Genomic DNA, 24,185 nt, shown 5'->3' on the forward strand with positions numbered 1-24,185 from the left:
TGTCAGTGGATTGAAATCTTCCTTTCAAGACCCAGGCCCTAATCTACTTTGTCTATGAAAACTTCCTAGACTGGCTCTCTCTAACCCCTATTAGTCAAATTTAACAGTAGCTATTTCATTTGCTCACTAAATTGCAATCTCCTCACAAATGTCTCATCCATCGTTCTCTCCCTCAGGAGCTGCACATACAGTGGATGTACAATGAATGTTGAATTACTCTATCTTAATAGTTACTACTAAAATAAATTTGTTGAATACAACTTTTATTTTGTAATCTCTGACTTCAGAACACTTCAGTAGTTTCTCTCAGTACCAGAATTATATGCAAAATCTTTAGCCTAGAATTTAAAGGTATTCATTACATAATAGAACGAACTTATCTTTGTAACTGATTTTTTCCCTTTTATTATCTATATTTGGCATCAGTAACATGTTTCTTACTCTTCTTTCATTGTGCTTTGGGTTACTCCTTCCACCTTGCTTTCTCCTGCCTGAAATGAATTAACTTTATTCTTTGCAAAGGCTCCTTAGGCCACTGCTTCACAAACTTGAATGTGCATTCAATTTGCCTGAGAGATAGTGTTAAAAGCTGTAGATCATGATTCAGTAGATCTAGCATGGGATCTATGGTTCTGCATTTCTAATAAGCATCCAGGTAATTTTTTGACACCGGCCATGAGACTAAGTTTTTTGAATGACAAGGGACTACATTTCAGCTTATGGTAGCTATTTTTTGTGTCACTCATTTGGAAACACTGAGTTGTCTTATTTTGAATTTGATACTTCACTTGTTTTTTAATTTTATTTTTTTAATTTTATTGGGGAATATTGAGGAACAGTGTATTTTTCCAGGACCCATCAGTCATTGTCCTTCAATCTAGTTGTGGAGGGTGCAGCTCAGCTCCACGTCACTGCCGTTTTCAATCTTTAGTTGCAGGGGGCACAGCCCACCATCCCATGCAGGAACTAAACCAGCAACCTTGTTGTTGAGAGCTCGGGCTCTAACCAACTGAGCCATCCGGCCACCCGATATTTCACTTTGTGTGTTTTTTCCCTCCACCAAGATTGTTTTGCTTGTGGGCAGATATTCTATTCTGTACTAATTTGCATCCTTTATACATAATGTTGTTTGCTCCAAAACAGTTGATTGATAATTATAAACATGAACAGTTTCCACTATAGTTACCAAAAATGTTTCCTAAACTCCCATATGCCCTTTAGCGAGTGCTAGGAGTAGGCTCTAATCAGGTTCCTCCTTGCAACTAAGTAAAGCAATTTTTCCATTTTTGGTCATTTCCAGCATTCATTCGTTCATTGATCAGAAATGTATTGAGTGCATACTAAGTAATAGGGCTAAAGCAATGAACTCAGCAAATAGAAATAATTGTCATTTTGGTGTTTATAGTCAGTTATGAAGACAGGGAGAGAAAAAGGTAAACTAGTGAAATACATAGTGTGATAGATGATGCTATGGAGAAAAATAAATCCTAGAAAGGGGTTTCAGGGGAGAAGTGTGGGATGTGGTTCATGTGAGGTTAGAATTTCAAAGGAGGGTAGAGTGGTCAGGGAAAGGCTCATTAGAAGGTTACTTTTGAGCAAAGACCTGAAGGTGATGAGTGTTAAGACAGAGCAATTGTAATGGTGGCACTATATAGCTTCTATTTTGAGATTTGTGTCTCTGGTATAATTCGAATTAATAAGTGTAATTTTGGTTGGAACTTTTTTTTTTATATTTGGTTAAACTCTTTCCCTATACAAGATTCATTTTTATTTTTAGTTTTTATCTTTTTTTGTATGACTTGAATAAAATTTTTTAAAGTATTTTTTAATTTTATTAGTTTCAGGTGCACAAGACAAAGCAATACTTAGACATTTATCATTTATGTCCCTCACACTGTGTGAACCCCCCTCCCTCCATCCACTATCCCTCTGACATCGCACAGAGCCGTTACATTTCCACTGTCTCTATTCCTAATGCTGTACTCCGCTTCCCGTAACCATATAAATACACACACACACACACACACACACACACACACACACGTGTGTGTGTGTGTGTGTGTGTGTGTGTATATATATAAAATTATAGTTGGCATTCATTATTGTTCAGCTTCAGGTGTACAGTGCAGTGATCAGGCATCTACATCATCCCTGAGGTGGTCTCCCTATAAGACTAGTGTCCATCGGATACCCTACAAAATCTTTACAACATTATTGATTACATTCCCCAAATTAATTTTCAAAGCAGCATGGCCATCTTGTGGTTACTGACTGTCTTCTAATCCCCTCACCTTCCCCCTTATCCTCACCTCCCTCCCATCTAGCAAACCTGAGTTTTTCCTCTATGTCTCCAAAACTGTTTATGATTAGTTCATTCACTTATTCTTTTCTTTAGATTCCGCATATACGTGAGAGCATATGGTATTTGTCTTTCTCTGTCTGACTTATTTCACTTAACATAATATTCTCTAGGTCCATCCATGTTGTTGCAAATGGTAAGATTTCTTTCTTCTTTATGGCTGCGTAATACTCCATTGTATAAATGTACCACAGTTTCTTAATCCAGTCATCTACCGATGGGCATTTCAAGACATGTTTCCATGTCTTGGCTATTGTGTATAGTGCTGCAATAAACATAGGAGTGCATAAAGATTTTTGAGTTGGAGTTTTGGATTTCTCGGATAGATACCTAGGAGTGGGATTGCTGGATCATAAGGTAGTTCCATTTTCAGATTTTTGAGATACCTCCATACTGTAGTGGCTGCACCAATCTGCATTCCCACCAACAGTGCACAAGCGTTCCCTTTTCTCCACATTCTCGCCAGCACTTGTTGTTTGTTGATTTATTGATGATAGCCATTTTGACTGGTGTGAGGTGGTATCTCACTGTGGTTTTTATTTGCATTTCTCTGATGGTTAGTGAGGTTGAGCATTTCTTCATATGTCTCTTTGCCATCTGTGTGTCCTTTTTAGAAAAATGTCTCTTCAAGTTCTCTGCCCATTTTTTAATGGGGTTGTTTGTTTTTTTGGAGTTGAGTGAGTTTTTTATAAATTTGAGATATTAACCCCTTATCAGATATATCATTGGCAAATATCTTTTCCCATTCGGTAGGATCCCTTTTTGTTTTATTGACGGTTTCCTTTGCTGTGAAAAAACTTTTTAGTTGTAATCCCACATGTTTATTTTTTCTCTTACTTCCCTCGCGCGAGGGGATATATCAGTAAAAATCTTACTCCGGGTAATGTCTGTGAAGTTTCTTCCTATATTTTCTTCTAGGAATTTTATGGTTTCAGAGCTTACATTTAAGTCTTTAAGCCATTTTTAATTTATTTTTACATATGGTGTAAGGAGGTGGTCCAGCTTCGTTTTTGCATGTCTGTCCAGGTTTCCCAGCACCATTTATTGAATATACTGTCTTTACCCCACCGTACATTCTTGCTTCCATTGTCGTAGATTAAATGGCCATATAAGCATGGATTTATTTCTGGACTCTATTCTGTTCCATTGATCTATCTGTCTGTTTTTATGCCAGTACCATGCTGTTTTGATTACTGTAGCCTTGTAGTATAATTTGATGTCAGGTATCGTTATACCTCCCACTTTGTTCTTATTTCTCCAGATTGCTGAGGCTATCCGGGGTCTTTTATGGTCCCATATAAATTTTAGGATTATATGTGCTATTTCTGTGAAAAACCGTCGTTGGTAGTTTGATAGGAATTGCGTTGAATATGTATATTGCCTTAGGCAGTATGGACATTTTAACTATATTAATTCTTCCTATCCATGAACATGGTATGTGTTTCCATCTATTTGTATCTTCTTTCATTTCTTTTTTCCGTGTAGTTTCTTTCTTCTTATAATTTTCTGACTACAGATCTTTTACTTCTTGGTTAAATTTATCCCCAGGTATTTTATAATCTTTGGAGCAATTGTAAATGGGATTGCTTTTTTAATTTCTCCTTCTGATGTTTTATTATTGGTGTATGCAAATGCAGCTGATTTCTGAATATTAATTTTGTATCCTGCTACTTTACTTAATTCATCTATCAGCTCTAATAGTTTCATGGCGGAGTCTTTAGGGTTCTCTATATATAGTGTCATATCATCTGCATATAATGACAATTTTACTTCCTCCCTACCGATTTGGATGCCTTTTATTTCTTTTTTTTGTCTGATTGCTGTGGCTAGAACTTCCAGCACTATGTTGAATAGAAGTGGAGAAAGTGGGCAACCTTGCCTTGTTCCTGATCTTAAGGGGAATGGTTTTAGCGTTTCCCCATTGAGTATGACGTTAGCTGTGGGTTTATAATATATGGCCTTTATGATCCCTCTATTCCCACTTTCTTAAGGGTTTTTATCATAAATGGCTGCTGGATTTTATCAAATGCTTTTTCTGCATCTATTAATATGATCATGTGATTTTTATTTTTCATTTTGTTAATGTGGTGTATCACATTAATTGATTTGCGGATGTTGAACCATCCTTGCATACCAGGGATGAATCCCACTTGATCATGGTGTATGATCTTTTTAATGTATTGCTGAATTCTGTTCGCTAATATTTTGTTAAGGATTTTTGCATCTATGTTCATTAGAGATATCGGCCTGTAGTTTTCTTTTTTTGTGGTATCTTTGTCTGATTTTGGGATCGGGGTGATAGTGGCTTCGTAAAAATTGTTTGGGAGTCTTCCCTCCCTCTGGATTTTTTGGAAGAGCTTGAGGAGAATAGGTGATAATTCTTTTTTGAACGTTTTGTAAAATTCACCTGTAAAGCCATCTGGTCCAGGGCTTTTGTTTGTTGGGAGATTGTTGATTACTGATTCAATTTCCTGGTGGTAATCAGTCTATTCAGGTTTTCTGTTTCTTCTTGAGTTAGCCTTGGAAGGTTGTACGCCTCTCGAAAATTGTCCATTTCTACCAGATTGTCAAAGTTGTTGGCATATAGTTGCTCATAGTAATTTCTTAAAATTTTTTCTTTTCTGTGTCTGTTGTCACTTCTCCTCTTTCATTTCTGATTTTTTTAATTTGGGTCCTCTCTTTTTTTTTTAGTCTCTGGCTAGGTTTGTCAATTTTTTTTTTCTTCTCTCTAAGAACCAACTCTTGGATTTTTTGATTTTTTTTTGTTTTTTTTTGGTTTCTATTTTTTTTTTTTCTCTGCTGATCTTTATTATCTCTCCTTTTGTGTACCCTTTGCTTATTTTTTTGTTCTTTTTTTCCCCCTCCCTTGTGTGTGAAAACTGTTGATTGATGATGTTTGTTTCTTCTTTTTTTAGGCCTGCAATGCTATGAATTTCCTTCCTCTCTTAGGACTGCATCATCCCATAGATTTTTTTTCGTGTTTTTTTTTTTTTTTGTTTCGAGATATCTTTTTTTTCTTCCTTGATCTCCTGGTTGACCCATTCATTATTTAGTAACATGTTATTCAGCCTCCATGAATTTGTGTGTCTTCCAGTTTTTTTCCTGTAGTTCATTTCTAATTTCATAGCACTGTGGTCAGAGAAGACAATTGGTGTGATTTCAATTTTCTTAAATTTATCAATACTTGTTTTGTGGCCTAACATATGGTCTATCTTGGAAAATGTTCCATGTGCGCTTGAGAAGAACGTGTATTCTGCAGCATTGGGGTGAAATGCTCTGAAAATAATCGATTAAATCCAAGTGGTCCAATGTGTCATTTAAGGCCGTTGTTTCCATGTTGATTTTCTGTCTGGAAGACCTGTCCCTTGTTGTCAGAGGTGTGTTGAAGTCCCCTACTATGATAGTGTTATTGTTGACCTCTGTCTTTATGTCAGTCAATGTCTGTTTTATATATTTAGGTGCTCCTATGTTGGGTGCATAGATGTTTACTAGGGTTATGCCCTCTTGTCGGATCAATCCCTTTATTATTATATAGTGCCCATCTTTGTCTTTAAAATTTTCTTCATTTTAAAATCTATTTTGTCAGAAATAATATTGCAACTCCAGCTTCTTTCTCATTTCCATTTGCATGAAATATCTTACTCCAACCCTTCACTTTCAGCCTGTGTGTGTCTTTTGATCTGAGGTGAGTCTCTTGTATACAGCATATAGAAGGGTCTTGCTTTCTTATCCACTCAGCCACCCTATGTCTCTTGATTGGAGCATTTAATCCTTTTACATTTAAAGTGATTATTGATAGATACATAGTTATTGCCTTTTTAAAATTTGTAGTTAGATTGTTTTCATCTTTCTTCTATTTACAGAAGTCCTTTTAGTATTTCTTGCAATGCTGGCTTGGTCGTAATAAATTCCTTTAGCTTATTCTTTTCTGGGAAGGTCTTTATCTCTCTGTCAACTTTAAATGATAGCCTTGCTGGATAAAGCAATGTAGGTTGTAGGCCTTTGTTTTCCATCACTTTGAGTATCTCCTTCCACTCCCTCCTGGCCTTCAATGTTTCTGTAGAAAAGTCATTTGATAGTCTTTTGGGAGTTCCCTTGTATGTAACCTTCTGTCTTTCTCTTGCTGCTTTTAGGATTCTCTCTTTGTCTTTAACCTTTGCCATTTTAACTATAATGTGTCTTGGTTGGACCTGTTTGGGTTTATCCTGGTTGGAACTCTCTGCACTTCCTGGGCTTGTATGTTGGTTTCCTTCATCAGGTTAGGGAAGTTTTTGGACATTATTACTTCAAATATGTTCTCAATCCCTTGCTTCCTCTCTTCACCTGCTGGTATTCCTATGATGTACATGTTGTTGCGCTTGATGTTATCCCAGAGGTCTCTTAAACCATCTTCATTGATTTTTATTCTTTTTTTCTTTTTGTTGCTCCGTTTGGGTGATCTCTGCTAACTTGTCTTCTAAGTCGCTGATTTGATCCTCTGCTTCATCCAACGTGCTGTTAATTCCTTAAAGTGAGTTCTTTATTTCAGTTATTGTATTCTTTAGTTCTAACGGGTTGTTCATTATGATTTCTCTATCCTTCTTTATGTTGTCACTAAGCTGCTTAAACAATCTTGTCATCAGTGTTCTGATCTCTGTCTCTGATAGGTTGGTTACCTCTGTTTCATTTGGTTCCAATTCTGGAGGTTTCTTCTGTTCTTTTATTTGGGACATGTTTCTTTGTTTCCCTATTCTGGCTGACTCTCTGTGTTTGCTTCAATGTACTAGGTAGATCCCCTAGAGTTCTTAGTTCTTGCTGGGTTATCTTATGTAGTATGTGTCCTTTATATTTGACTTGCACTACTTCCTTCTTCTCTGCGTGTGCTCCAAAGGTGACTCTTGTGTTGTGTATATTGTCCTGTTAAAGAAGATCTTTAATTGCTTTTCACTTGTGAGTAGGTGGGGTTAACGCCTAGGCTGACTAGTTGTGAGACTTGGCTCTGCCCACCGCAGGGTTTCTGCTGTGTGAGGGTTGATCACTTAAATGTGGTTTGGCCTCTATGGGCTCTTGTGCCTTTAGAGTATTCCCTGTGGCTGTGTCACTTGTAGGTCAAACCGAGTAGCACTCTGGTTCGGTCTGGAGTTGGCCTCTGGGTGTGTTGAATCTTGTGCCTCTTAAGCTGGGCCTTGGTAGGGCAATTTCAGAACAAAGCAAATCACCAAGCACAACAACTACAACAACAAAGAAAAAATCAAATACATTCACATGTAAAAACAACCGACAACCCACACTCAATACAGGCAAAGATATCAAAGATATAAAGACAAAACAAAACAAAAGAAAAAGCAGTGCCAGTCTTGGCTTAAGCCCACGAAGTAATCCCCAGGTTGTCCTCTGCTGTACCAAAGAGTCCTCTATGTATTGTGCAGGCAGAGCTGGTCACCTGGTCCCCAGAGTGACGTTGGGACTGCAAATTTAGATGCGTGGGGCTGAGGGGTCTGGACGGTAGTTTTTACAAAGTCAGTGCAGTTTCTGCCCTTGCCTGCACATATGCACACTGAGAGGAGCACCACCAGCCCTGTGTCCAGTTCTCCTGAGTCTTAGGGCACTTCTTCCGTGTGTGTGTGCGCGCGCACGTATGGCGGGCTGGAGATTTCTGAGCTTCTGAAAGCTGTGAGCTGCGTCTGCAGCTTACCTCTGATTCCTGGGAGTGCCTCCGCCAATGTAATTGCCTTGCCCTAGGCAGGCCAGAAGGGGTGGGGGCTTGGGATGGAGGGGTCTTCTCTTTCCCAGCCCAGTTGTGTCACACTCTTCCCGCAGGCCAGAAAATGTGGTGATTGGGGGCGGAGGAGGCCCCTCTCTCCTAGTCCAGCAAAAACCACACTCCTCCCAGCCTCCTCCCTGGGCTAGAGCTACGCGCCAGTCTTCCCAGAGCCCGAGCACCAAGGCTCCTCTGCATTCTGACACTACTCCTCAGTTCAGGGGCCAGTTCAAGTCTGTGGAAGGGCAGGTGTAGGATTGGAAGAGCAGGGGGAGGGGCCCAGGTATGGAGTTTGTGTCCTTTGTCCGGCCTAGGGCCCAACTGGAGGTATCAGCTGAGGTTATTGCCTCAAATGCTAGATATGCTGCTCCCTCGGCGGGAGAGATCAGCTGTGGGACGCAGGGAAAGAGCCCAGCTCCTGGCTTTTGTGTTCTCTGGGATCCCATCCTGGGATCCCCTGCGTCTCTTCAGCTGCGGATGTCAGCCGGGTTTCCACCGCCGCAGATGCTGGCCGTGTCCCCACAGCGGAAGGTGCCAGCCATGTCTCCTCTCCGCTCCCTTCCCTCTTCCCCTGCTCACCCAATTTTCCCACCTGCAAGTAATCCTTGCTCGAGTCTCTTAGCTGTTCGGCGTGATGAGCAGAGAGTCCTTTGATGGGTGGTAAATGTCCTGTTTCTGATAAGATCCGGAGGAGAACTCAAAAAGTGCACCCCGCTGCCGCCATTCCTATGACGTCACTCTGGTTGGAACCTTTGAAAGCTTTCTTCTCTGTCTTTGCTTCCCACACATTTAATATGCAGACCAGTTTCAATGTTTCTGTTCACCTCAGCCCAGTGCAGGTCTTGTGACTTGGGATAGGTTTTGCATCTGTGGGATCCACTCCTGGCTCCAACTTAAATCAACATAACATCTGCAAAGGTTGCGATAACCAGCTTAACTGCACTTTCCCCCACCCCAACAGACAAAGCCAAAATCAATAGAAAATTCTACTACAGGCTGAAGCAATTTACATTCTGGTTAGAAAATATAAAACTTGAGACCAATCAGAGACTCGATGCAGTAGTTTGTCGCAGACTCTGCCCAGCTGACCCTTCTTTTCCTTGAATAAATCTTCCTTCTGTATTTCTACCTGACTCGTGAATTCCTTCGTGGCGGTGAGCCAGCAGACACAACAGTGAGGAGGGGAGATATGCACATACCTGGGGGGAGATCTTTCCAGAGAGGGAACTGCCAGTGTAAGGATACTGAGCAGTAAGGATGTATGTCTGGCTTGTTACAGGATCAGCAGAAAGGCTAGTTTGACTAGAGAGCATGTGAAGATGTGAGATGAAGTCTAGAGGTGAAAGAGGATCATATTTTGTCGGGGGTCTGGGTGCCACTGTTCAATTTTGGCTTTCATTTAAAATTAGATGGGAAGACATTTGAAGGTTTTAAGCAGAGTTGTCGTTTGACCTGACTTTCCTTAAAGAATCAGATTTGTGGCTGTTAAGGAGAGGAGAGGATGGGTAGAAGAACAGAGCGTGGCAGTAGCTGTTGTAATGAGCCTGGCAAGAGATGATGGTGGCTTAGACCAGGGTGGTGGCTATAAATGTGGTGAGAAGTAATCTGATTCTGGATGTATTTTTGGCTGTGAAGCTGGCAGCATTTGCAGACATACTGTGAAGTGTTTGAATAATTCAGGTAGTTTTTATAATAGAATGATCGGAATGTCTTTTCATTGCCTTTCCAGTGAATTGTGCTGTCCACCGACCCCCATCCACCCAGATACATACAGTCCTTCACAGTAAAGCCTCCATTTTGTTAAGTACAAGAGAAAAACAAGTGATCTCTCCTATGTCATGAACAGTCATTAGAAGACAAAGTACAATGCTTTTCAGTCAGCCATAATTTTTAGCTTTTTATTTGGAAATAAGTATAGAAGTTGCAAAAATAGCAGAGGTCCCATATACTTGTCAACAAAAAACATCTAGCCTAAGAGAAAGCTTAGGAGTTTATTTGAGCCAAACTGACAATTGCTGGGAAACAAAGTGTCAACAGATTGAGTCTCAACAACCCCAAAATAGCGGTTTGTAACTTGGATGGATAAAAAGTAAAACGGAGCGACAGGTACTTCTTTTATGTAGGTGGGTGCAGGATAGTTAATGGTTCGCTTTTTACAGCGCATAGAGATGGTAATCAGAGGACAAGAATGATAATGAGGGATTCTGTAGTTTCCTGCTCTGGTCTGGAGCAAGGGATTACTGACACTCCAAGGATGTCATCTTAGGTGCAAAAAGACGATAGGCTGGCTCACTAAAGGTGAAGATTGACTTTATTAAGGAAGCTTTAGGCTACAGATGTGACTTCCCGCCGTGGCCTACCTTAGTTATGAATTTTTTTTATGTACACGTCATCCTATGTAGTTATTTTCAGTCTCCTGAGCTTGTCAGGTTTAACCTGTGGCCCCCTTTCCATCCTCATACTCTAAGAACTCAACTTCCCTCGGTTATAACATCTCACGCAACTCATTGTCAAAACCAGAAAGTCAGTATTGTCACTATTCAGTGAACTGTGCATAGATTGCAGACCGTCCTCCAATTTCACCAGCTTTTGTCCACACTCACTTTCTTACCGTGGATCTCTGTATGGCGTAGAGTAGCCTTTTGGGTTTCACGCGAGAGTTAGTATTTTTAATTATGTAATTCTCCAGCACTCAGGCAGACTACTGTCGAATTTACTTACTCCTATCTGTGCTTGTATGTTAGGTAATATGAGGAGGCTTACGAGTTGTGCTACTCCCAAAATGGCTTTGCTACAGCGTACGAGTAGACTTCCAGTCTCCCTTCTTTCTTTCTTTTCTTCCTTTTCCTTTTTTCTTTCCCTTGCCTTCCCTTGTTGTCTTTTAGTACTAACCAAGGAAACGGTGGGAGGAGCAGTGCTTTTAATTTAAATTTTAACAAAAGAAGGGTGACTTTGTCTTCTCCACTATGAATACATTTTAAGAGCCTCATTTCCTATTTAATAAAATCCATAAATCTACAGCTGTTCCATTGGTAAAAATGAATGTGTTTTGTTCCTGCCACATACATATTCTCTATGGTCTTTCATGTTTTAAAATCACATTAATTCATGGTTTTTCTTATTGTGGCCTACCATTTACCAACAATTTTATATTTAGAACTATGTTCAGAGAGGAAGGAGAGAATAAATTTGATCAGTAGCAGATTTTGGCAAGGCCCATGACAAATACTCTCTGGGTGTCTTGAATCCAACAATTCCTGCTTGTATGACCTTGGCAGTTGCTTAATCCCTCTGCCTTGGTTTCCTCGTCTCTAAGATGGGAATAATATTCGCATCAACTTCATCGGGCTGTAATGAAGACTGTTTATAAAGTATGTGGAATCATGTCTGGCACATAATAACATTATTTTATTTATTAAAAACAGGTATCTGAATGTCATTTTACATTGGTATTAGTAAAAAGTCATTTGGGACAGAAAATATGTTAATCTTCCAATTCATTTATTTCTACTAATAAATGAAAGCAACCATGAACAAATAATTCTAACAGATTCACACAGTACAGTACTATTATTTAATATAAATATTGAATCTCTTCTACTTATTTACATAAGTAGAATTATAATTTTAATACTTGGATAGTGTATAAAGGGGGAGGCCATACTCAGGAAAATTTCTTTAATTCTGGATTTTCAATTGTGAAAAAAACTTTTTTATTTTTTCCCTTAATAGATGCTTAAGAGATTGTTGTCAAGATTTTTCACACAGAGGCAGTACAAATTGATAGTTTTTTGTTTTACATGTTAGTAGAATAATAATTACAGGTCATTATCAGCAAAGATTTGAAAGGATATGTTTTCTTAGCCTGTTGCTGCTAGTTTAATGATTCAACCTTTTACTGGTAGTACTTCCTACATGATCAATTACTTTTCTTATTTATTTGGCCTTTTTAAGTGCCATCATTTTTATTGGATACACTGTCTCCCTTCTAGATAACAAACATAAACAACCAAATAGTAAGTAACTTTTAAAAGATTAGAAACGTAATTACATATCCAGTTCATCCTGGTGTTTTCTGAGCAGGAAGTATTCACCTGTGTGAAGTTGTGGGTGGAGCTATACTGGTGAAGCCTGTTTTGCAAGTGTGAGCTCAGGCTGGGGTGTTTTTGTGGAAGCGCAAAGCAGTTCGTGCTGAGAAGGAAGGATTAGCTCCTGGAGGCGAGAGCGCTTGCCTGCGCGCACACACCAGCCGGCTCGGCTTGATTAGGGACCAAAACCAGACCAAGAAAACTGCTGAAAGGGGGGCCTGAAAACAGAGCGGGAGGCTAAAAGTGGAGATTTGACTTGGAGTTATCCTTGGCTGGAAAAGGTCTGAGCCGGTGTGATTATGATTCGTTCTGTACGCTTTCACACGGAATCCAGAGCTGTTGTATCCTGTGGGATTGACTGCTAAGTGTAGTCATTTGAAACAGTCTTAAGTATTGATCCTAAAACCTGTGCCACAGCAAAAGGTAAGGCTATCTCACTTATTTATTTAAACATTTACCTCCAACAACATCCAGGATATTTCACCAAGATTATTTTTACATTATACTTGTGTTCTTGGTTGCTTTTATGTGCATGGTTACGTTTTCAATTGTCCAGAAATTGAATAACTGAGCTTTAATATTTGTCATGTTTGTGCACAGATCATTATTTTTGAAGTAGATATTGGGCAATGTGTCTCTTTCCGAGTCAGTTTCAGGAACTACCAGGTTTTCTATTTGAAATCAGCTTATATCTTAATGTTTTGTAGACCTTACTAGGTTAACGTACAGAAGTTGTCATGATTAAAAGAGCATACCTTTGTTTCATGAGCCACCAGTATATATCATATATAAATACTTTTTTCCTGGTGAGTTAATAATATTTCAATTATTGACTAATAAAAACAGGTGGGATTTACTAAATCTGATTTACTAAAAAAAATTCAGTAGACTGTATAAAGAAGCTGCTCAAATTAGCACACGGAAGTAACCCTTCTGCCCTTTTACCTTTAAGTATTGTGTGGTTTTTTTCCTCATTGGCACTGGTCACGATAACCATCTCTATCCATAAAATGTTTGCATTAACTTTTTCCTCTTGCAGAAATTTTTTTACCACGAGGGTAGTAGTTAATATTTATATGGTTGCTTCTTTAGTAAGACCTTTTCATTTTAAGATAACATGAAGACCATAATTGTCTCTCAATCACAGATCAACCCTGTTAAGAATGTGAACATTTTTCTCCCAGGAATGTTCTACTACTATTTAAATGGTATCAGTATTTTTATTTTTAAAAGAATAAATGGGAGAATTTCAAATTTTAGAGCTCTTTTTCATTGTCAACTTTTAAAAAATGCACCTGTTGCTCATATGATAATGGTTTGAGACCATGACCTCTCTTTTTAAAAGTACTGTGTAGTACTGTATGGTATTCAGTAGAAGAGAGCAGAAATCTAGGTTTTAGGTTAAAATTACATTTAAGACAATTACACGAGGAAGAACTAGAAAGTGGATCCCGTGTGTATGTACCTTCCCGAGTGATCTCAGCCCTGAATTTAGGAAGTACAACCAGATTCAATTGAACCTAGTTTGGAAAGCCAAAAGGTTTTGGTTAGCTCTGTACCATAGAGGATTCTAAAAGTTTTCAGACCAAAGGTAAAGAGAAATTACAATAATGAAAATAGCTCCTGTTTATTGACACTTACTGAGTTAGTGCTTGGCATATATGATTTAATGTAAGCATTATAATAACCCTGAGTGATATGTAATATTATTGTCATTCTCTTTGTGTATTTGAGGGAATTGAGACTGAAATAGGTGATTTGCTCAAGATCTTGCAAACTGGGAAATGATTAGAGAGTAGATTTAAACCCTCAAGGTCTATCTGTCTCTGAAGCCCACATTCCTATTTCCCCATGCTAAAGGTCAGGTCTTTTGGAGGGCAAAATTCTAAGACTTTGCCTTTAAAGAGTTTTCACCATCAGTTCTGTGCTCTCCAAATATAGAACCCTTCCCCTCCAGCTCCTGGTGTGGGTGGGAACCCAACCCACAGAAGCAGAAACCACCTATGATTATATCAGTGTTCTACAGCAAACTTCATGGCTTCGTAAAGTGCAAGAGATTATATGACATCAACGTGAATATGATTACATTTTGATCTAACAGAAAAAGAATTTCAAGAAAAGAGAGTTTTCACACTGTTAAGATTAATTTTCAGATTTCTAGAAATTCATGTGCTTTTGTTCATCTTACCTTTTATGTTACTGAATCCCTAAGAATGTATAGTTATTGTATTTTAACTTTATGAGAGAATATATAAATCTCCTCCTGAGATAGTACTAGTTTTTGTAAACTTTATATCAAACAGTACTCGTCCATCTTAGAAAAATAAGAGCCCAGATTATTTTAAAACCCTTAGTGGAGATACTTTCATAGTCTATATGTTACATCCTATTCTAGTGTGTTAGAATCCTTCAGTGTCAGGAATTTATATCCACCTCATGTTTCCTCCTACTCTCTGCTAAAATGCAAATCATTTTGCTCTGTATTTAGAAATCTAATTAGTCAGAGTCTTTTATATAATAACTGAGGTGGTAAAGTCACCAAGTTAAAAAAACTTTTTTACTTAGTTTTTGTACAAAGTTGAGGAACAAAACCAATGACTTACTATTTTAATTTGTAATTTATATTTTAAAATAAAACCCAGAATCAGTTTTAGCAAGAAAAATGTATGGCTTATTTATATCTCCCTAAAAATCACATAAGCTGAATTTTAGACTTCTTTGATATTTGTTACTGAAATGTATAACTCCTGGAAAAGTAAATATGTATTGCAAATAATAAGAGTGTTTTATCTTAACCTGACCATTTTCCCAAGGGAACTGTGATTTTTCAGATCTAACATATGCCCACTCTAATTTGTAACTGTTCAGGTACTCTTCTAGGAAGAGCAGCCGCTTTGGTTTCATTCTTAATCCTGAGAAAGAGATACATTTTTACTCAAATACCCAAATAGTTTAGTTGTGTCATTCCTTAGAGTTGTGCTGGATAGTGTGAAGAAACAATTTGTTGCCTGTTTTCTGCTTCTCTTTTTCCAAGTGAATTGGGCTTATCTCTTCTGTGTCTGAAAGGTTCTTCTCTAAAATTTACTGAAGATTTATTTTTTAGATCCCCAGTATCATCCATTTGCATTCCAGTTAGTAAGGCTGTTTGAAATGCCTCTTCTCTCTCATAAATAAATGGAAGCCAGTTTGGCTTATGTAACTGTTAGTAACTTTCCAGTTTTTCAAGCAAGAGCCATTACTGTCTGCTATTTTTAGTTTAGCATTGCATGTACATGACATTTCTCAAATACCTGATTTCCTCCCTTTGAGTTTGGAATGTGCAGATAACAGAACTGTTGCAGTCCTCCATATTCTAGAACTTCATCCCTGGGCTGGTCCTACATATTTTCTCTGTGGAGGTAGTCTCTTGCAGCTGTTACATACATCAGTTAGAGAATTGTGTTTTTTCTCTTACTTTCAAAATTGTTTATGATAGATTGATCAAAAAAGATTCTGTGCTTGTTTGTTCCACAGTAACTTCAACATATATTAAGATTTAATACTCAAATTCATCTAAAGATTTTCTTGGACATCTACATGAGGGGGTGGGGAGAGATGAAATCCAAGGTTGTAACTGCTGTATTCTCCTTTAAAAATTAGATGTAAACTCAGTAGTTCCTGGAGACAGTGAAGATTTTGCATTTTGAGTATCAGTCTGGTAGAATATAAGTTTTCAGAAGTTCAGAACATATAGATAATATTTACCTTTTTTCTCTTATTAGAGTGAATTTCTAAAACCTAGTTCAAAAATTAATCTCTATAAAGCATATGGCATTTTCTGGTAAAAACAGCATTACAAATGGCCATGCTGTTCACCAAGGACTTTCAAGCAATAAATCAAAGAAGCAAACAGTAGTATATTATATGGCATGGTCAACAACTGTGAATGGCTTTAATAATTAAAGATAGAACAATTACGCATCAAGTTCTGGAAATAGTTATAAGCATGTTGTATAAATTAGTTATATATACTGCTTTCGTGGAGAAAAATATTTAATTTTAAATAATTTAAAAAGTGCTAAACCTAATATACTATGTATAAAACATAACAATTACAATGATCTTTTGATCTTAAATTTTTATACTAACCCTTTCCAAGACAATTTAGAAAGCTTAATTTATTTTTTTGACACTGCTCTCCAATAAAGTTTTAAATGATGTCCTTTTTACCTCCTGATAAATTTTCCTAAAGCAAAGGCATTTTCCACAGTCTTTAGAGCTTTCTATACTGTTCTAACTTTATACTTGCTCAGTGTTGCATGATTTCTCAGGTATTTTCATTGAAACCTAGAATTCATAAATTACTTGCTTTAAATTCTGTTTTTTCATGTTATTAAACTTCAGCAAGTTATTGGCAGAATCAGAACTAAAACCCTGTCTCCACATTTTCACTTGCTCATGCCTGCCCAGTAATTGGCATGATTGGATTGATGACCTTCATCAGACTATCTGTTTTATTATTGGAAAGCATAAAAGCTGTTAGCTACTAGGCCATTGGTTTAAGTATGTATTTATAAATCTTTAAATAGTGTTGCTAATATTTTATGCTTACTGGATATTTTTTCCATATACAAAACTATATATTTAGACATTACAGGATAGTAACAAGTAAACTAAAGAAAAGGAATTGAAATATGAGTATTAGGTCATGTTGATAATTAGAGCTGAATACGTAGAAGAGAGGAAAGGTATAAAGTGTTATTATTCTAATAACCTTTATTACATTTAGAAGTCATTACATTGAATGTAATGGGAGATTAATTAGATTTTATTTAATATATCTATTCTTGTGGCATAAACTATTAAGGACTAAATTCTAGTGATCAGATACTGGTTCATATTTTGAGTTTAAATCATTTAGAGTGTGATGCTAACACACACTGAGTTGAAGTTAGTTAAGCCATGTAAAGCACTGGCACATAGTAAACACTCAATAAATGTTAGTTAATATATAACTGTTGTTATGATATTACTGTGGTTTTTAGATTTTCCGTCAAATTTTGTTGGATATCTGGTTCAGGATTCAGTTTATCTTTATCTTCATATTGTCTTTGTAGGACTGGGAACAGGCCAGTGGATGGAGCCAGGGAGAAGGCAGGTCTAATACAAGATTCACCAAAAGATTTATTGAGATAAAAATAGAGTCAGTGACAGAGTTTCTTCGACATGTCCTTATTCCATCAAATAAAACCTTACTCAGAGTTTGGTTTGTAAGGAACTCCTTACTCTGATTTGAAGGGTGTTTTTTTTATAAGACCAAAAAGCACATTATCAAAATTATTCAATTATATTTTCAGTTACTGGCTTAAAGACCTTTCTTTATGTCATTTTTCATCCTCAAGGCATTATTTATGTTAAAGATCTTTTATACTATACAAAAGGAAAAGTTATAAGAAATTCTATATTTCAGTTACTGGAAAAAGTGTTTTTAGTTCAGTTAACTAATGTTCGAGTCACATGTAAGAATCTTGCTCAACTATCTAGAAATTTTTCTCCAAGTGGTTTGTAGAGTTATTACTCTAGTGAATCCAGCTTAATTTTGAGTCCGTTTATTTTCAAGTAAAAGCTTTGTTTGTTTAGTTTAAACTAATTTATATACTCAAAGCTATAAGCTATATAAGAATGATATCATATTTTTCCCAGCATGAGTGCTGACTAAACTGGTTCAAAAGCTATGTTTCTCAGTTGCCCAAAGATCCTTTCAGGACATACAACAATGCATGTTAAAAATGTTAATTTTCGTATCTCTTACCAATATTCCTTTTAATAAATTTGAAAATACTAAGTAACACAGTTCACTTTAGCTATTAAGACTAAGTGTAAATCTGTGACATACTTCTTTGCTGCTGGTATTTAAGGCACCAGCAACCTATTATAATTTTTGTTTTTAGAATTCTTTTTTTCCTACATTTGTACCCTATAGCATTTTTTTCCTACATTTGTACCCTATAGCATTCTTTTATGTCTGTGCTCCTTTACTGAAAGTCACTTCTAATATATTTACAGTATTCCTGTTTATTACAATTTCTAAGAGGGAACTTTGCCATGGCATAAGACTTTAGTTTTTTTTTAATTTGCTACTTGCCTTCTCAAGTCTCTTGCACTCATTTACATCCCTGCAAAGGACATAGGAAGTAGGAGTAAAGGAGACTCCTAAGTGTGAAGGCAAGGCTCTTAAAGGTAGGTATAAATTTAGTTTGCCACATTCAAAACTTAAAAATTAAACAAAAAAACTAAATGATCATCTTAATACATGTAGAAAAATTATTTGATAAAGATCAACACTTGTTCATTTTATATATCTTAGAAATTAGGAATAGGGAATTTCTTTAATATATTTAAGATTCTAATGCAAAACCCCAAGATTTTAGTCTTTTTTCTTTTTTAACTTTTGTTTATTTGTGCTTTTCCAGGACCCATCAGCGCCAGGTCAAGTAGTTGTTTCAGTCTAGTTGTGGAGGACATAGCTCACAGTAGGCCATGTGGGGATCGAACCAGCAACCTTGTTGTTAAGAGCACCATCCTCTAACCAACTGAGCTGACTGGCACCCAAGATTTTATTCTTAATAGTGAGACATAAACAATCTATTTAAAACCAGGAAGAAGATAGTCATTTACTGAAGGTTTAGTGATATTAGACAAAAAGAAATAAAAGGATTGGAAAAGAAGGAGCAAATCTGTATTCTTGGATTGTCTACAAATACAGAAGAATTTATACTTAATTTATTAGAAGTAATAACAGAGTTGAGTAGGGTTGTTGAATAAAAAATAAATAATACAATAACAATAATAGTACCTGACATTTATTAAGATTTTTCTGTCCAGTACTACGTGTTTTATACTCTTATGTAATTCTCACAACAGTCTAGTTAGGTAGTTACTATTTTTAACTTTTTCATAGATGTGGAAAACGAAGGGCTGAGAATTAGGTACTTTGTTCACAGTCATACAGCTTGAAGTTTCAAGGCACAATTGGAACCCTGGCAGTCTGACACATCATGCTAATTGCCTTTCTATATACTAGTAATACATGATTAGCAAATATAATTTAGAAAATAGTACCACTTACAATAGCAACAAAAATCATGACGTTCCTAAGAATATCTATAACAAAAGTATGTAAGACCTTTATGGGAAATTATTTGAAAAATTTATAGAAGGACATAAATGAATCTTAAATAAATGGAGAGTATACTGTGTTCATGGATGGGAAGACTCACAATCATAAAGAAATCTGTTGTCCTCCAAAATAATCTATAATTCAATACAGCTTTAATCAGATTTCCAGAAGATTTTTTTCCTCCTATAATCGAGACAGGCAGATTCTAAATTTCTTATGAAAGAGTAAAGGGCTGAAAATATAAAGGCAATTTTTAAGAATAAGTGGAGGGACTTATTTTTCCAGATATTAGGACTTATAAAATGCTAGAAATTAAGAAAGTGAGGTATTGATGGAGAGATAGACTGATAGATTTGAGACAACTCTGACTTCTCACATACTATCCACACATTTTTCATGTAAGAATCAGCCTTACAAATCAGTGGAGAAAGGATTATTAAATAAAAGGTAATAAAATTGTTATGCATCAGGAAAAAGGTAATACAATTATATCTATCTCACTCTAAACACATAAAAAAGTTCAGTCAATTAAAAATCTAAAAAAAGTGAAAAAGTGTTAGGGAAAAAAAGATTTAGAAGAAATAGGACTATATATTTCTGACCTTGGGTAAGGAAAGATATCTTAAAGCTTGGAAAACATACATAAAGACAATGCAAAATTTTATAGATTTGTCATATTCTCTTAAACGTTTCTGTATTATCAAAATAATGAGGACTTTTTAAAAAATATGTCTACTTTGGGCTCTAATACTTCTTTCTATTAGTTTCTTAGCTTTTACTCACCCAGGACAATTGTGACCCCAGGCCTGTTTCTCCTGGTTGTGTTTTTCAATTAGTTTGTCCTGAAAACACTCTCTAAAGACTTATATTAGTACAAAGCTAAGCAAGCTGTATGTAGACCTTTTAAATAGTAATCAGGTTAAATCTAAGTATAATGCAATAGGCTTTTGGTCTCAGCATTTTTTTTTCTTTCTTAAAATTCAGTTTTTAGATATTCTTTGAGAGCCGAATTTTGTTGTTGTTGTTACATTAGTATGTATACAAAAACAGAGTGAGAAGAAAATCAACTTGACACTGCTTAGAGAAAATTTTTTCTCTCTGTATTTATTGGTATGAATAAATACATTGTTATACTTTAAATAAAAACAAGTTAATGCAATTTCTTATGAAAATTCAAATCTTTTCATATTTACTTAGCAAAGTATTTCTTCGTTTCTTTTTTTTGTTTCATGTTTCACCTCTGTATTTTTGTGATTATCATGAGGTTTTGTATAAAATGTCTTGTAGATAAAATAATCCTTTTTCTTCTGATAGCATCTTATATATTCATTTGCCTGTACAAATTCCATTGTTTTCTCTTCCCCTTTTTGTTTTTGCTGTCACAAATTATCCTTTTATGTTGTGTGCTCACTTCCAAATTGAAGTAGCTATAGTTATTTTTAATGCTTTTCTTCCCCTTTATGTTATAATTGTTTAACACCCTGTGCTTTATAAATTGCAGTTTTCTGCTTCCATTTGTTTGTCACCTTACCTCAAGTTTTATGTACTTTTATCTTTTTGTTTCAGATAGAAGAGCACCTTTCAACTTTTATGTAATGCGAGTTAGTGTGTTGGTAAATTCCCTCGGCTTTTGTTTGTCTGGGAAAGCCTTTATTTCCCCTTTATATCTAAAGGATAACGTTGCTGGATAGAGTATTCTTGGCTGATGATTTTATCTCTCAATATTTTAAATATGTCGTTCCACTCTCTCCAGCCTGTAGAGTTTCTGCTGAGAAATATGATGTTAGCCTGATGGGGTTTCCTTTACAGGTAACTTTTCCTCCTCAGCTGCCTTGAGAATTCTTTCTTTATCATTGCCTTTTGTCAGTTTTGTGTCCTGGAGGTCTTTTTGTGTTGCGATAATTAGATATCCTGTTAGCTTCTTGTACTTGAATGTCCAGTTCCTAGCCCAGGTTTGGGAAGTTCTCATCTATTATTTCTTTGAATAGGCTCTCTGTTCACTTTTCCCTCTCTCCTCCTGTGGGATACCTGTTATCCTTATGTTGCCCTTTCTGATGGAGTCAGATAATTCTCATAGAGAGAGTTCTTTCATTTTGAAAAAATCTTCATTTTCTTTTATCTGAATCATTTCTAGTTTCTATCTTAAAGCTTGCTAATTCTCTCTTACATCTGGTCTGCCCCGTTTCCAGTGCTTTCTAATGTATTCTTCATGTCATTTATTAAGTTCTTCAACTTCAGAATGTCTGTTCAGTTGTCTTTTAGAGTTTCAGTCTCTTTGATAAATTATTCATTCGGTTCATTAAGTTTGTTCCTGAGCTCATTGAACTGTCTCAGTTTTCTTGTATTTCATTGAGTTTCTTCATGAGTGCTATTTTGAATTTTCTATCATTTAGATCACAATCTTACGTGAGTTTGAGTTTATTTTCTGGAGAATTATTGTTTTCTCTTTGAGATACTGTGTTACCTTGATTATTCATGGTGTTTGATGTGTTGTTCCTCTGCCAGCGCATTTGAAGTAGTGAGCAACTTTCTTATTTAGGTGCCGTTTTGATTTTAACAAATCAGCAGGTTGATAATTAGAGGTCTTTTCTAGTAGATAGTGGGTGCTATCGCATATTTGGTTTCCTCTTACCTGCTCCCTTGTGCCTCTGGGATCTCTGTGCCCTGCCTCTGTCTGTGTCTTTGTAGAGGTGGGGGAGTGGGAAATGCTGCCATGGTAGTGGGAATCATTGCCCGTGTAACTGCGTACCCCTGCTGTTTCTGGGTCACCTGGGTCTCCCAGCACCCCACCGTGGTGGGGGGATGTGACAGTTGGGAAGGGAGCCAAATTTACAAGTCCCGCATGCTGTTACCTGGTTCCCTATGGCTGCTGGCACCATTGTGATGTATGCAGGAGGCTGGAGACTCATCTCTCCTGCTGCTACCAGGCTTTCCCGTGGTATGAGCACTGCTGTAATCGAGGGAGAGAGCCATAGTTTTGGTTGTGAAGCCTGCTGCTGCCCCTCTTACCCTCTGCTGGCTGGGCTGTGGTGTAGGGGTACATCCGACTCTTCCGCCACTACCATGTGTGCTGGGGCTGGGGGTTCAGCTCAGGTACCTGGGAGGTGGGGTTTTGGGTTGCGTCCCTTTCACATTCAGCCTTCCCTAAGTGTGCTAATGCACCCACCTGCAGATGTACTGCTGGTTGGATCTTTCAGGCGCCTCTGTGCTGAACAGAGGAACCTTTGTTGGGTTATAAATGTCCTACTAGATGTAGATTGAAGGGAAGATAGTTACAAAGGGGTCCTCTCCTTCTGCCATCGTGCTCCGAATATTTCAAAGTATGCAACACAGTTAGAATTTGGGAGGTTGTAAGAGAATCTTAAATATCATGTAGTCCAGTTGCCTATACTTCTGTTCCCCTTTGTTAGATTTCCACCAAGTGGTCATCTAATCTGTGTTTGACAACTTTGAGCAAAAGAAGGATATTGTGTATAGTTGTGAAAATCCGTTGGAAACGCTACACATTACACTCATACTTTATTATACCTTAGATGTAATCAGGACAATCTCAGTTATTATGCATCCCACCCTTGCCCTCTCATTGTGTCTGCTTGACTCTCTGAGTTTATTACAGATCTTAGAACTTGATGCATATGATCAAATAAACCTAATCCTCAGGCCATTATCTGGCATGAATTATCTTTCTTTAATTTCCTGAGAAATTAATTCAAACCCAGACTTCTCTCAAATCAGTCTAGGAGATTTCTGAGACCCAATTTCAAGAACTCTAGGTGAAGTATTATGAGAAAGTAACAATTCTTTGGTTTTGCAGGGAAAATATTATCTTGTGTAATTAAAAATACCCAGTGCCTCACTTCCGCATGTCAAGGTTCACTATGACTTACTGAACTATATGTTTTTAGTGTATCCCTATAAACTGGTTATTGGTGTCATAAAGGTTTGCCTTGGGAGATAGTAAGTTATGTGTCATACTGCTAAAGCTTTTAACTACTAGAAAGACTGGTCTGGTTGAGTTTGTCTCAGGTTTGAAAAAGATTGCAGGTGTAAAATCTATCATGTCTAAATAATATGGAAGAAGTTAACATTGTGGCACATGTTGCATTATAACTCTTAGAATATGGAATTTGAATATAAAATGGTATGGTTTGCTTTTTCTGAGTATTGTTTTGTGTTTTATTTTTGATGTATTTTATCTGTGGAAATGCCATTGTTATCATTTTTGTTTCTCTAATCTAGCATATTTGGTAGACCTTAGTCCTTCCGCCCTTAACACTGCATTCCAGTGTTTTTCTGCTGAAATTTTTTGTAAGTACTTAACTACCTAAAACCAAACCTGTATTCTACCTTAACTGACTAAAACCAAATTCCCATTCTACCACCCTCAGTGGAAGTCTTTTGATATTATTGACAGTATTTCAGACTTCTATTCCTCAAAAAGTAATTTTACTAGTTTACTAGTTTGTTATAAAAGGCAGTGGGTGGGGGACAGTGTAAGTGGCTAAAATAAGCTCATTTGAGTCATTTTGTTGTTTAAGAAATGAGAAGAAAATATACAGTGAAGACAAAATTAATATGAAGAGACATTTATATTTGGAAGTGTTGTTAGATCTTCAAATTTGAATATAACTAAATTGAATGTTTTTATTAGTTTAAATTTCCAATGCAGTGAAATTTACCTGTCTTGACAGGTAATTGATTATTTAATTCCAGCTGCCAGAATTTTTGATCACAACTATCTCTATCACAGTGGATTAGAATTCCATTTATAATGACAAAATAACAGCAACACTAAAACTGTACAACACAGTTTTAATCTTTCTTTGAAGACTTAGAAAT

At 36.6% G+C, this 24,185-nt stretch overlaps 1 protein-coding gene across 4 annotated transcripts in view; it reads left to right on the top strand.

Annotated features, from left to right (window-relative positions):
• Nucleotides 1–24,185, top strand: part of ARHGAP32 (Rho GTPase activating protein 32) — a 328,994-nt gene that overhangs the window by 263,915 nt on the left and 40,894 nt on the right. The window contains exon 1 of one of the 4 annotated variants that reach the window (XM_074321762.1): nt 12,266–12,610. The exons of the other annotated variants lie outside the window; for them this stretch is intronic. The gene's annotated coding sequence lies outside the window, so the exon portion shown is untranslated. Of the gene's footprint in view, nt 1–12,265; nt 12,611–24,185 lie in introns of those variants that run through there. 4 annotated transcript variants of the gene reach the window in all.

Source organism: Rhinolophus sinicus, linkage group LG16, assembly GCF_036562045.2.
Source record: "Rhinolophus sinicus isolate RSC01 linkage group LG16, ASM3656204v1, whole genome shotgun sequence".
NCBI lineage: Eukaryota > Metazoa > Chordata > Mammalia > Chiroptera > Rhinolophidae > Rhinolophus > Rhinolophus sinicus.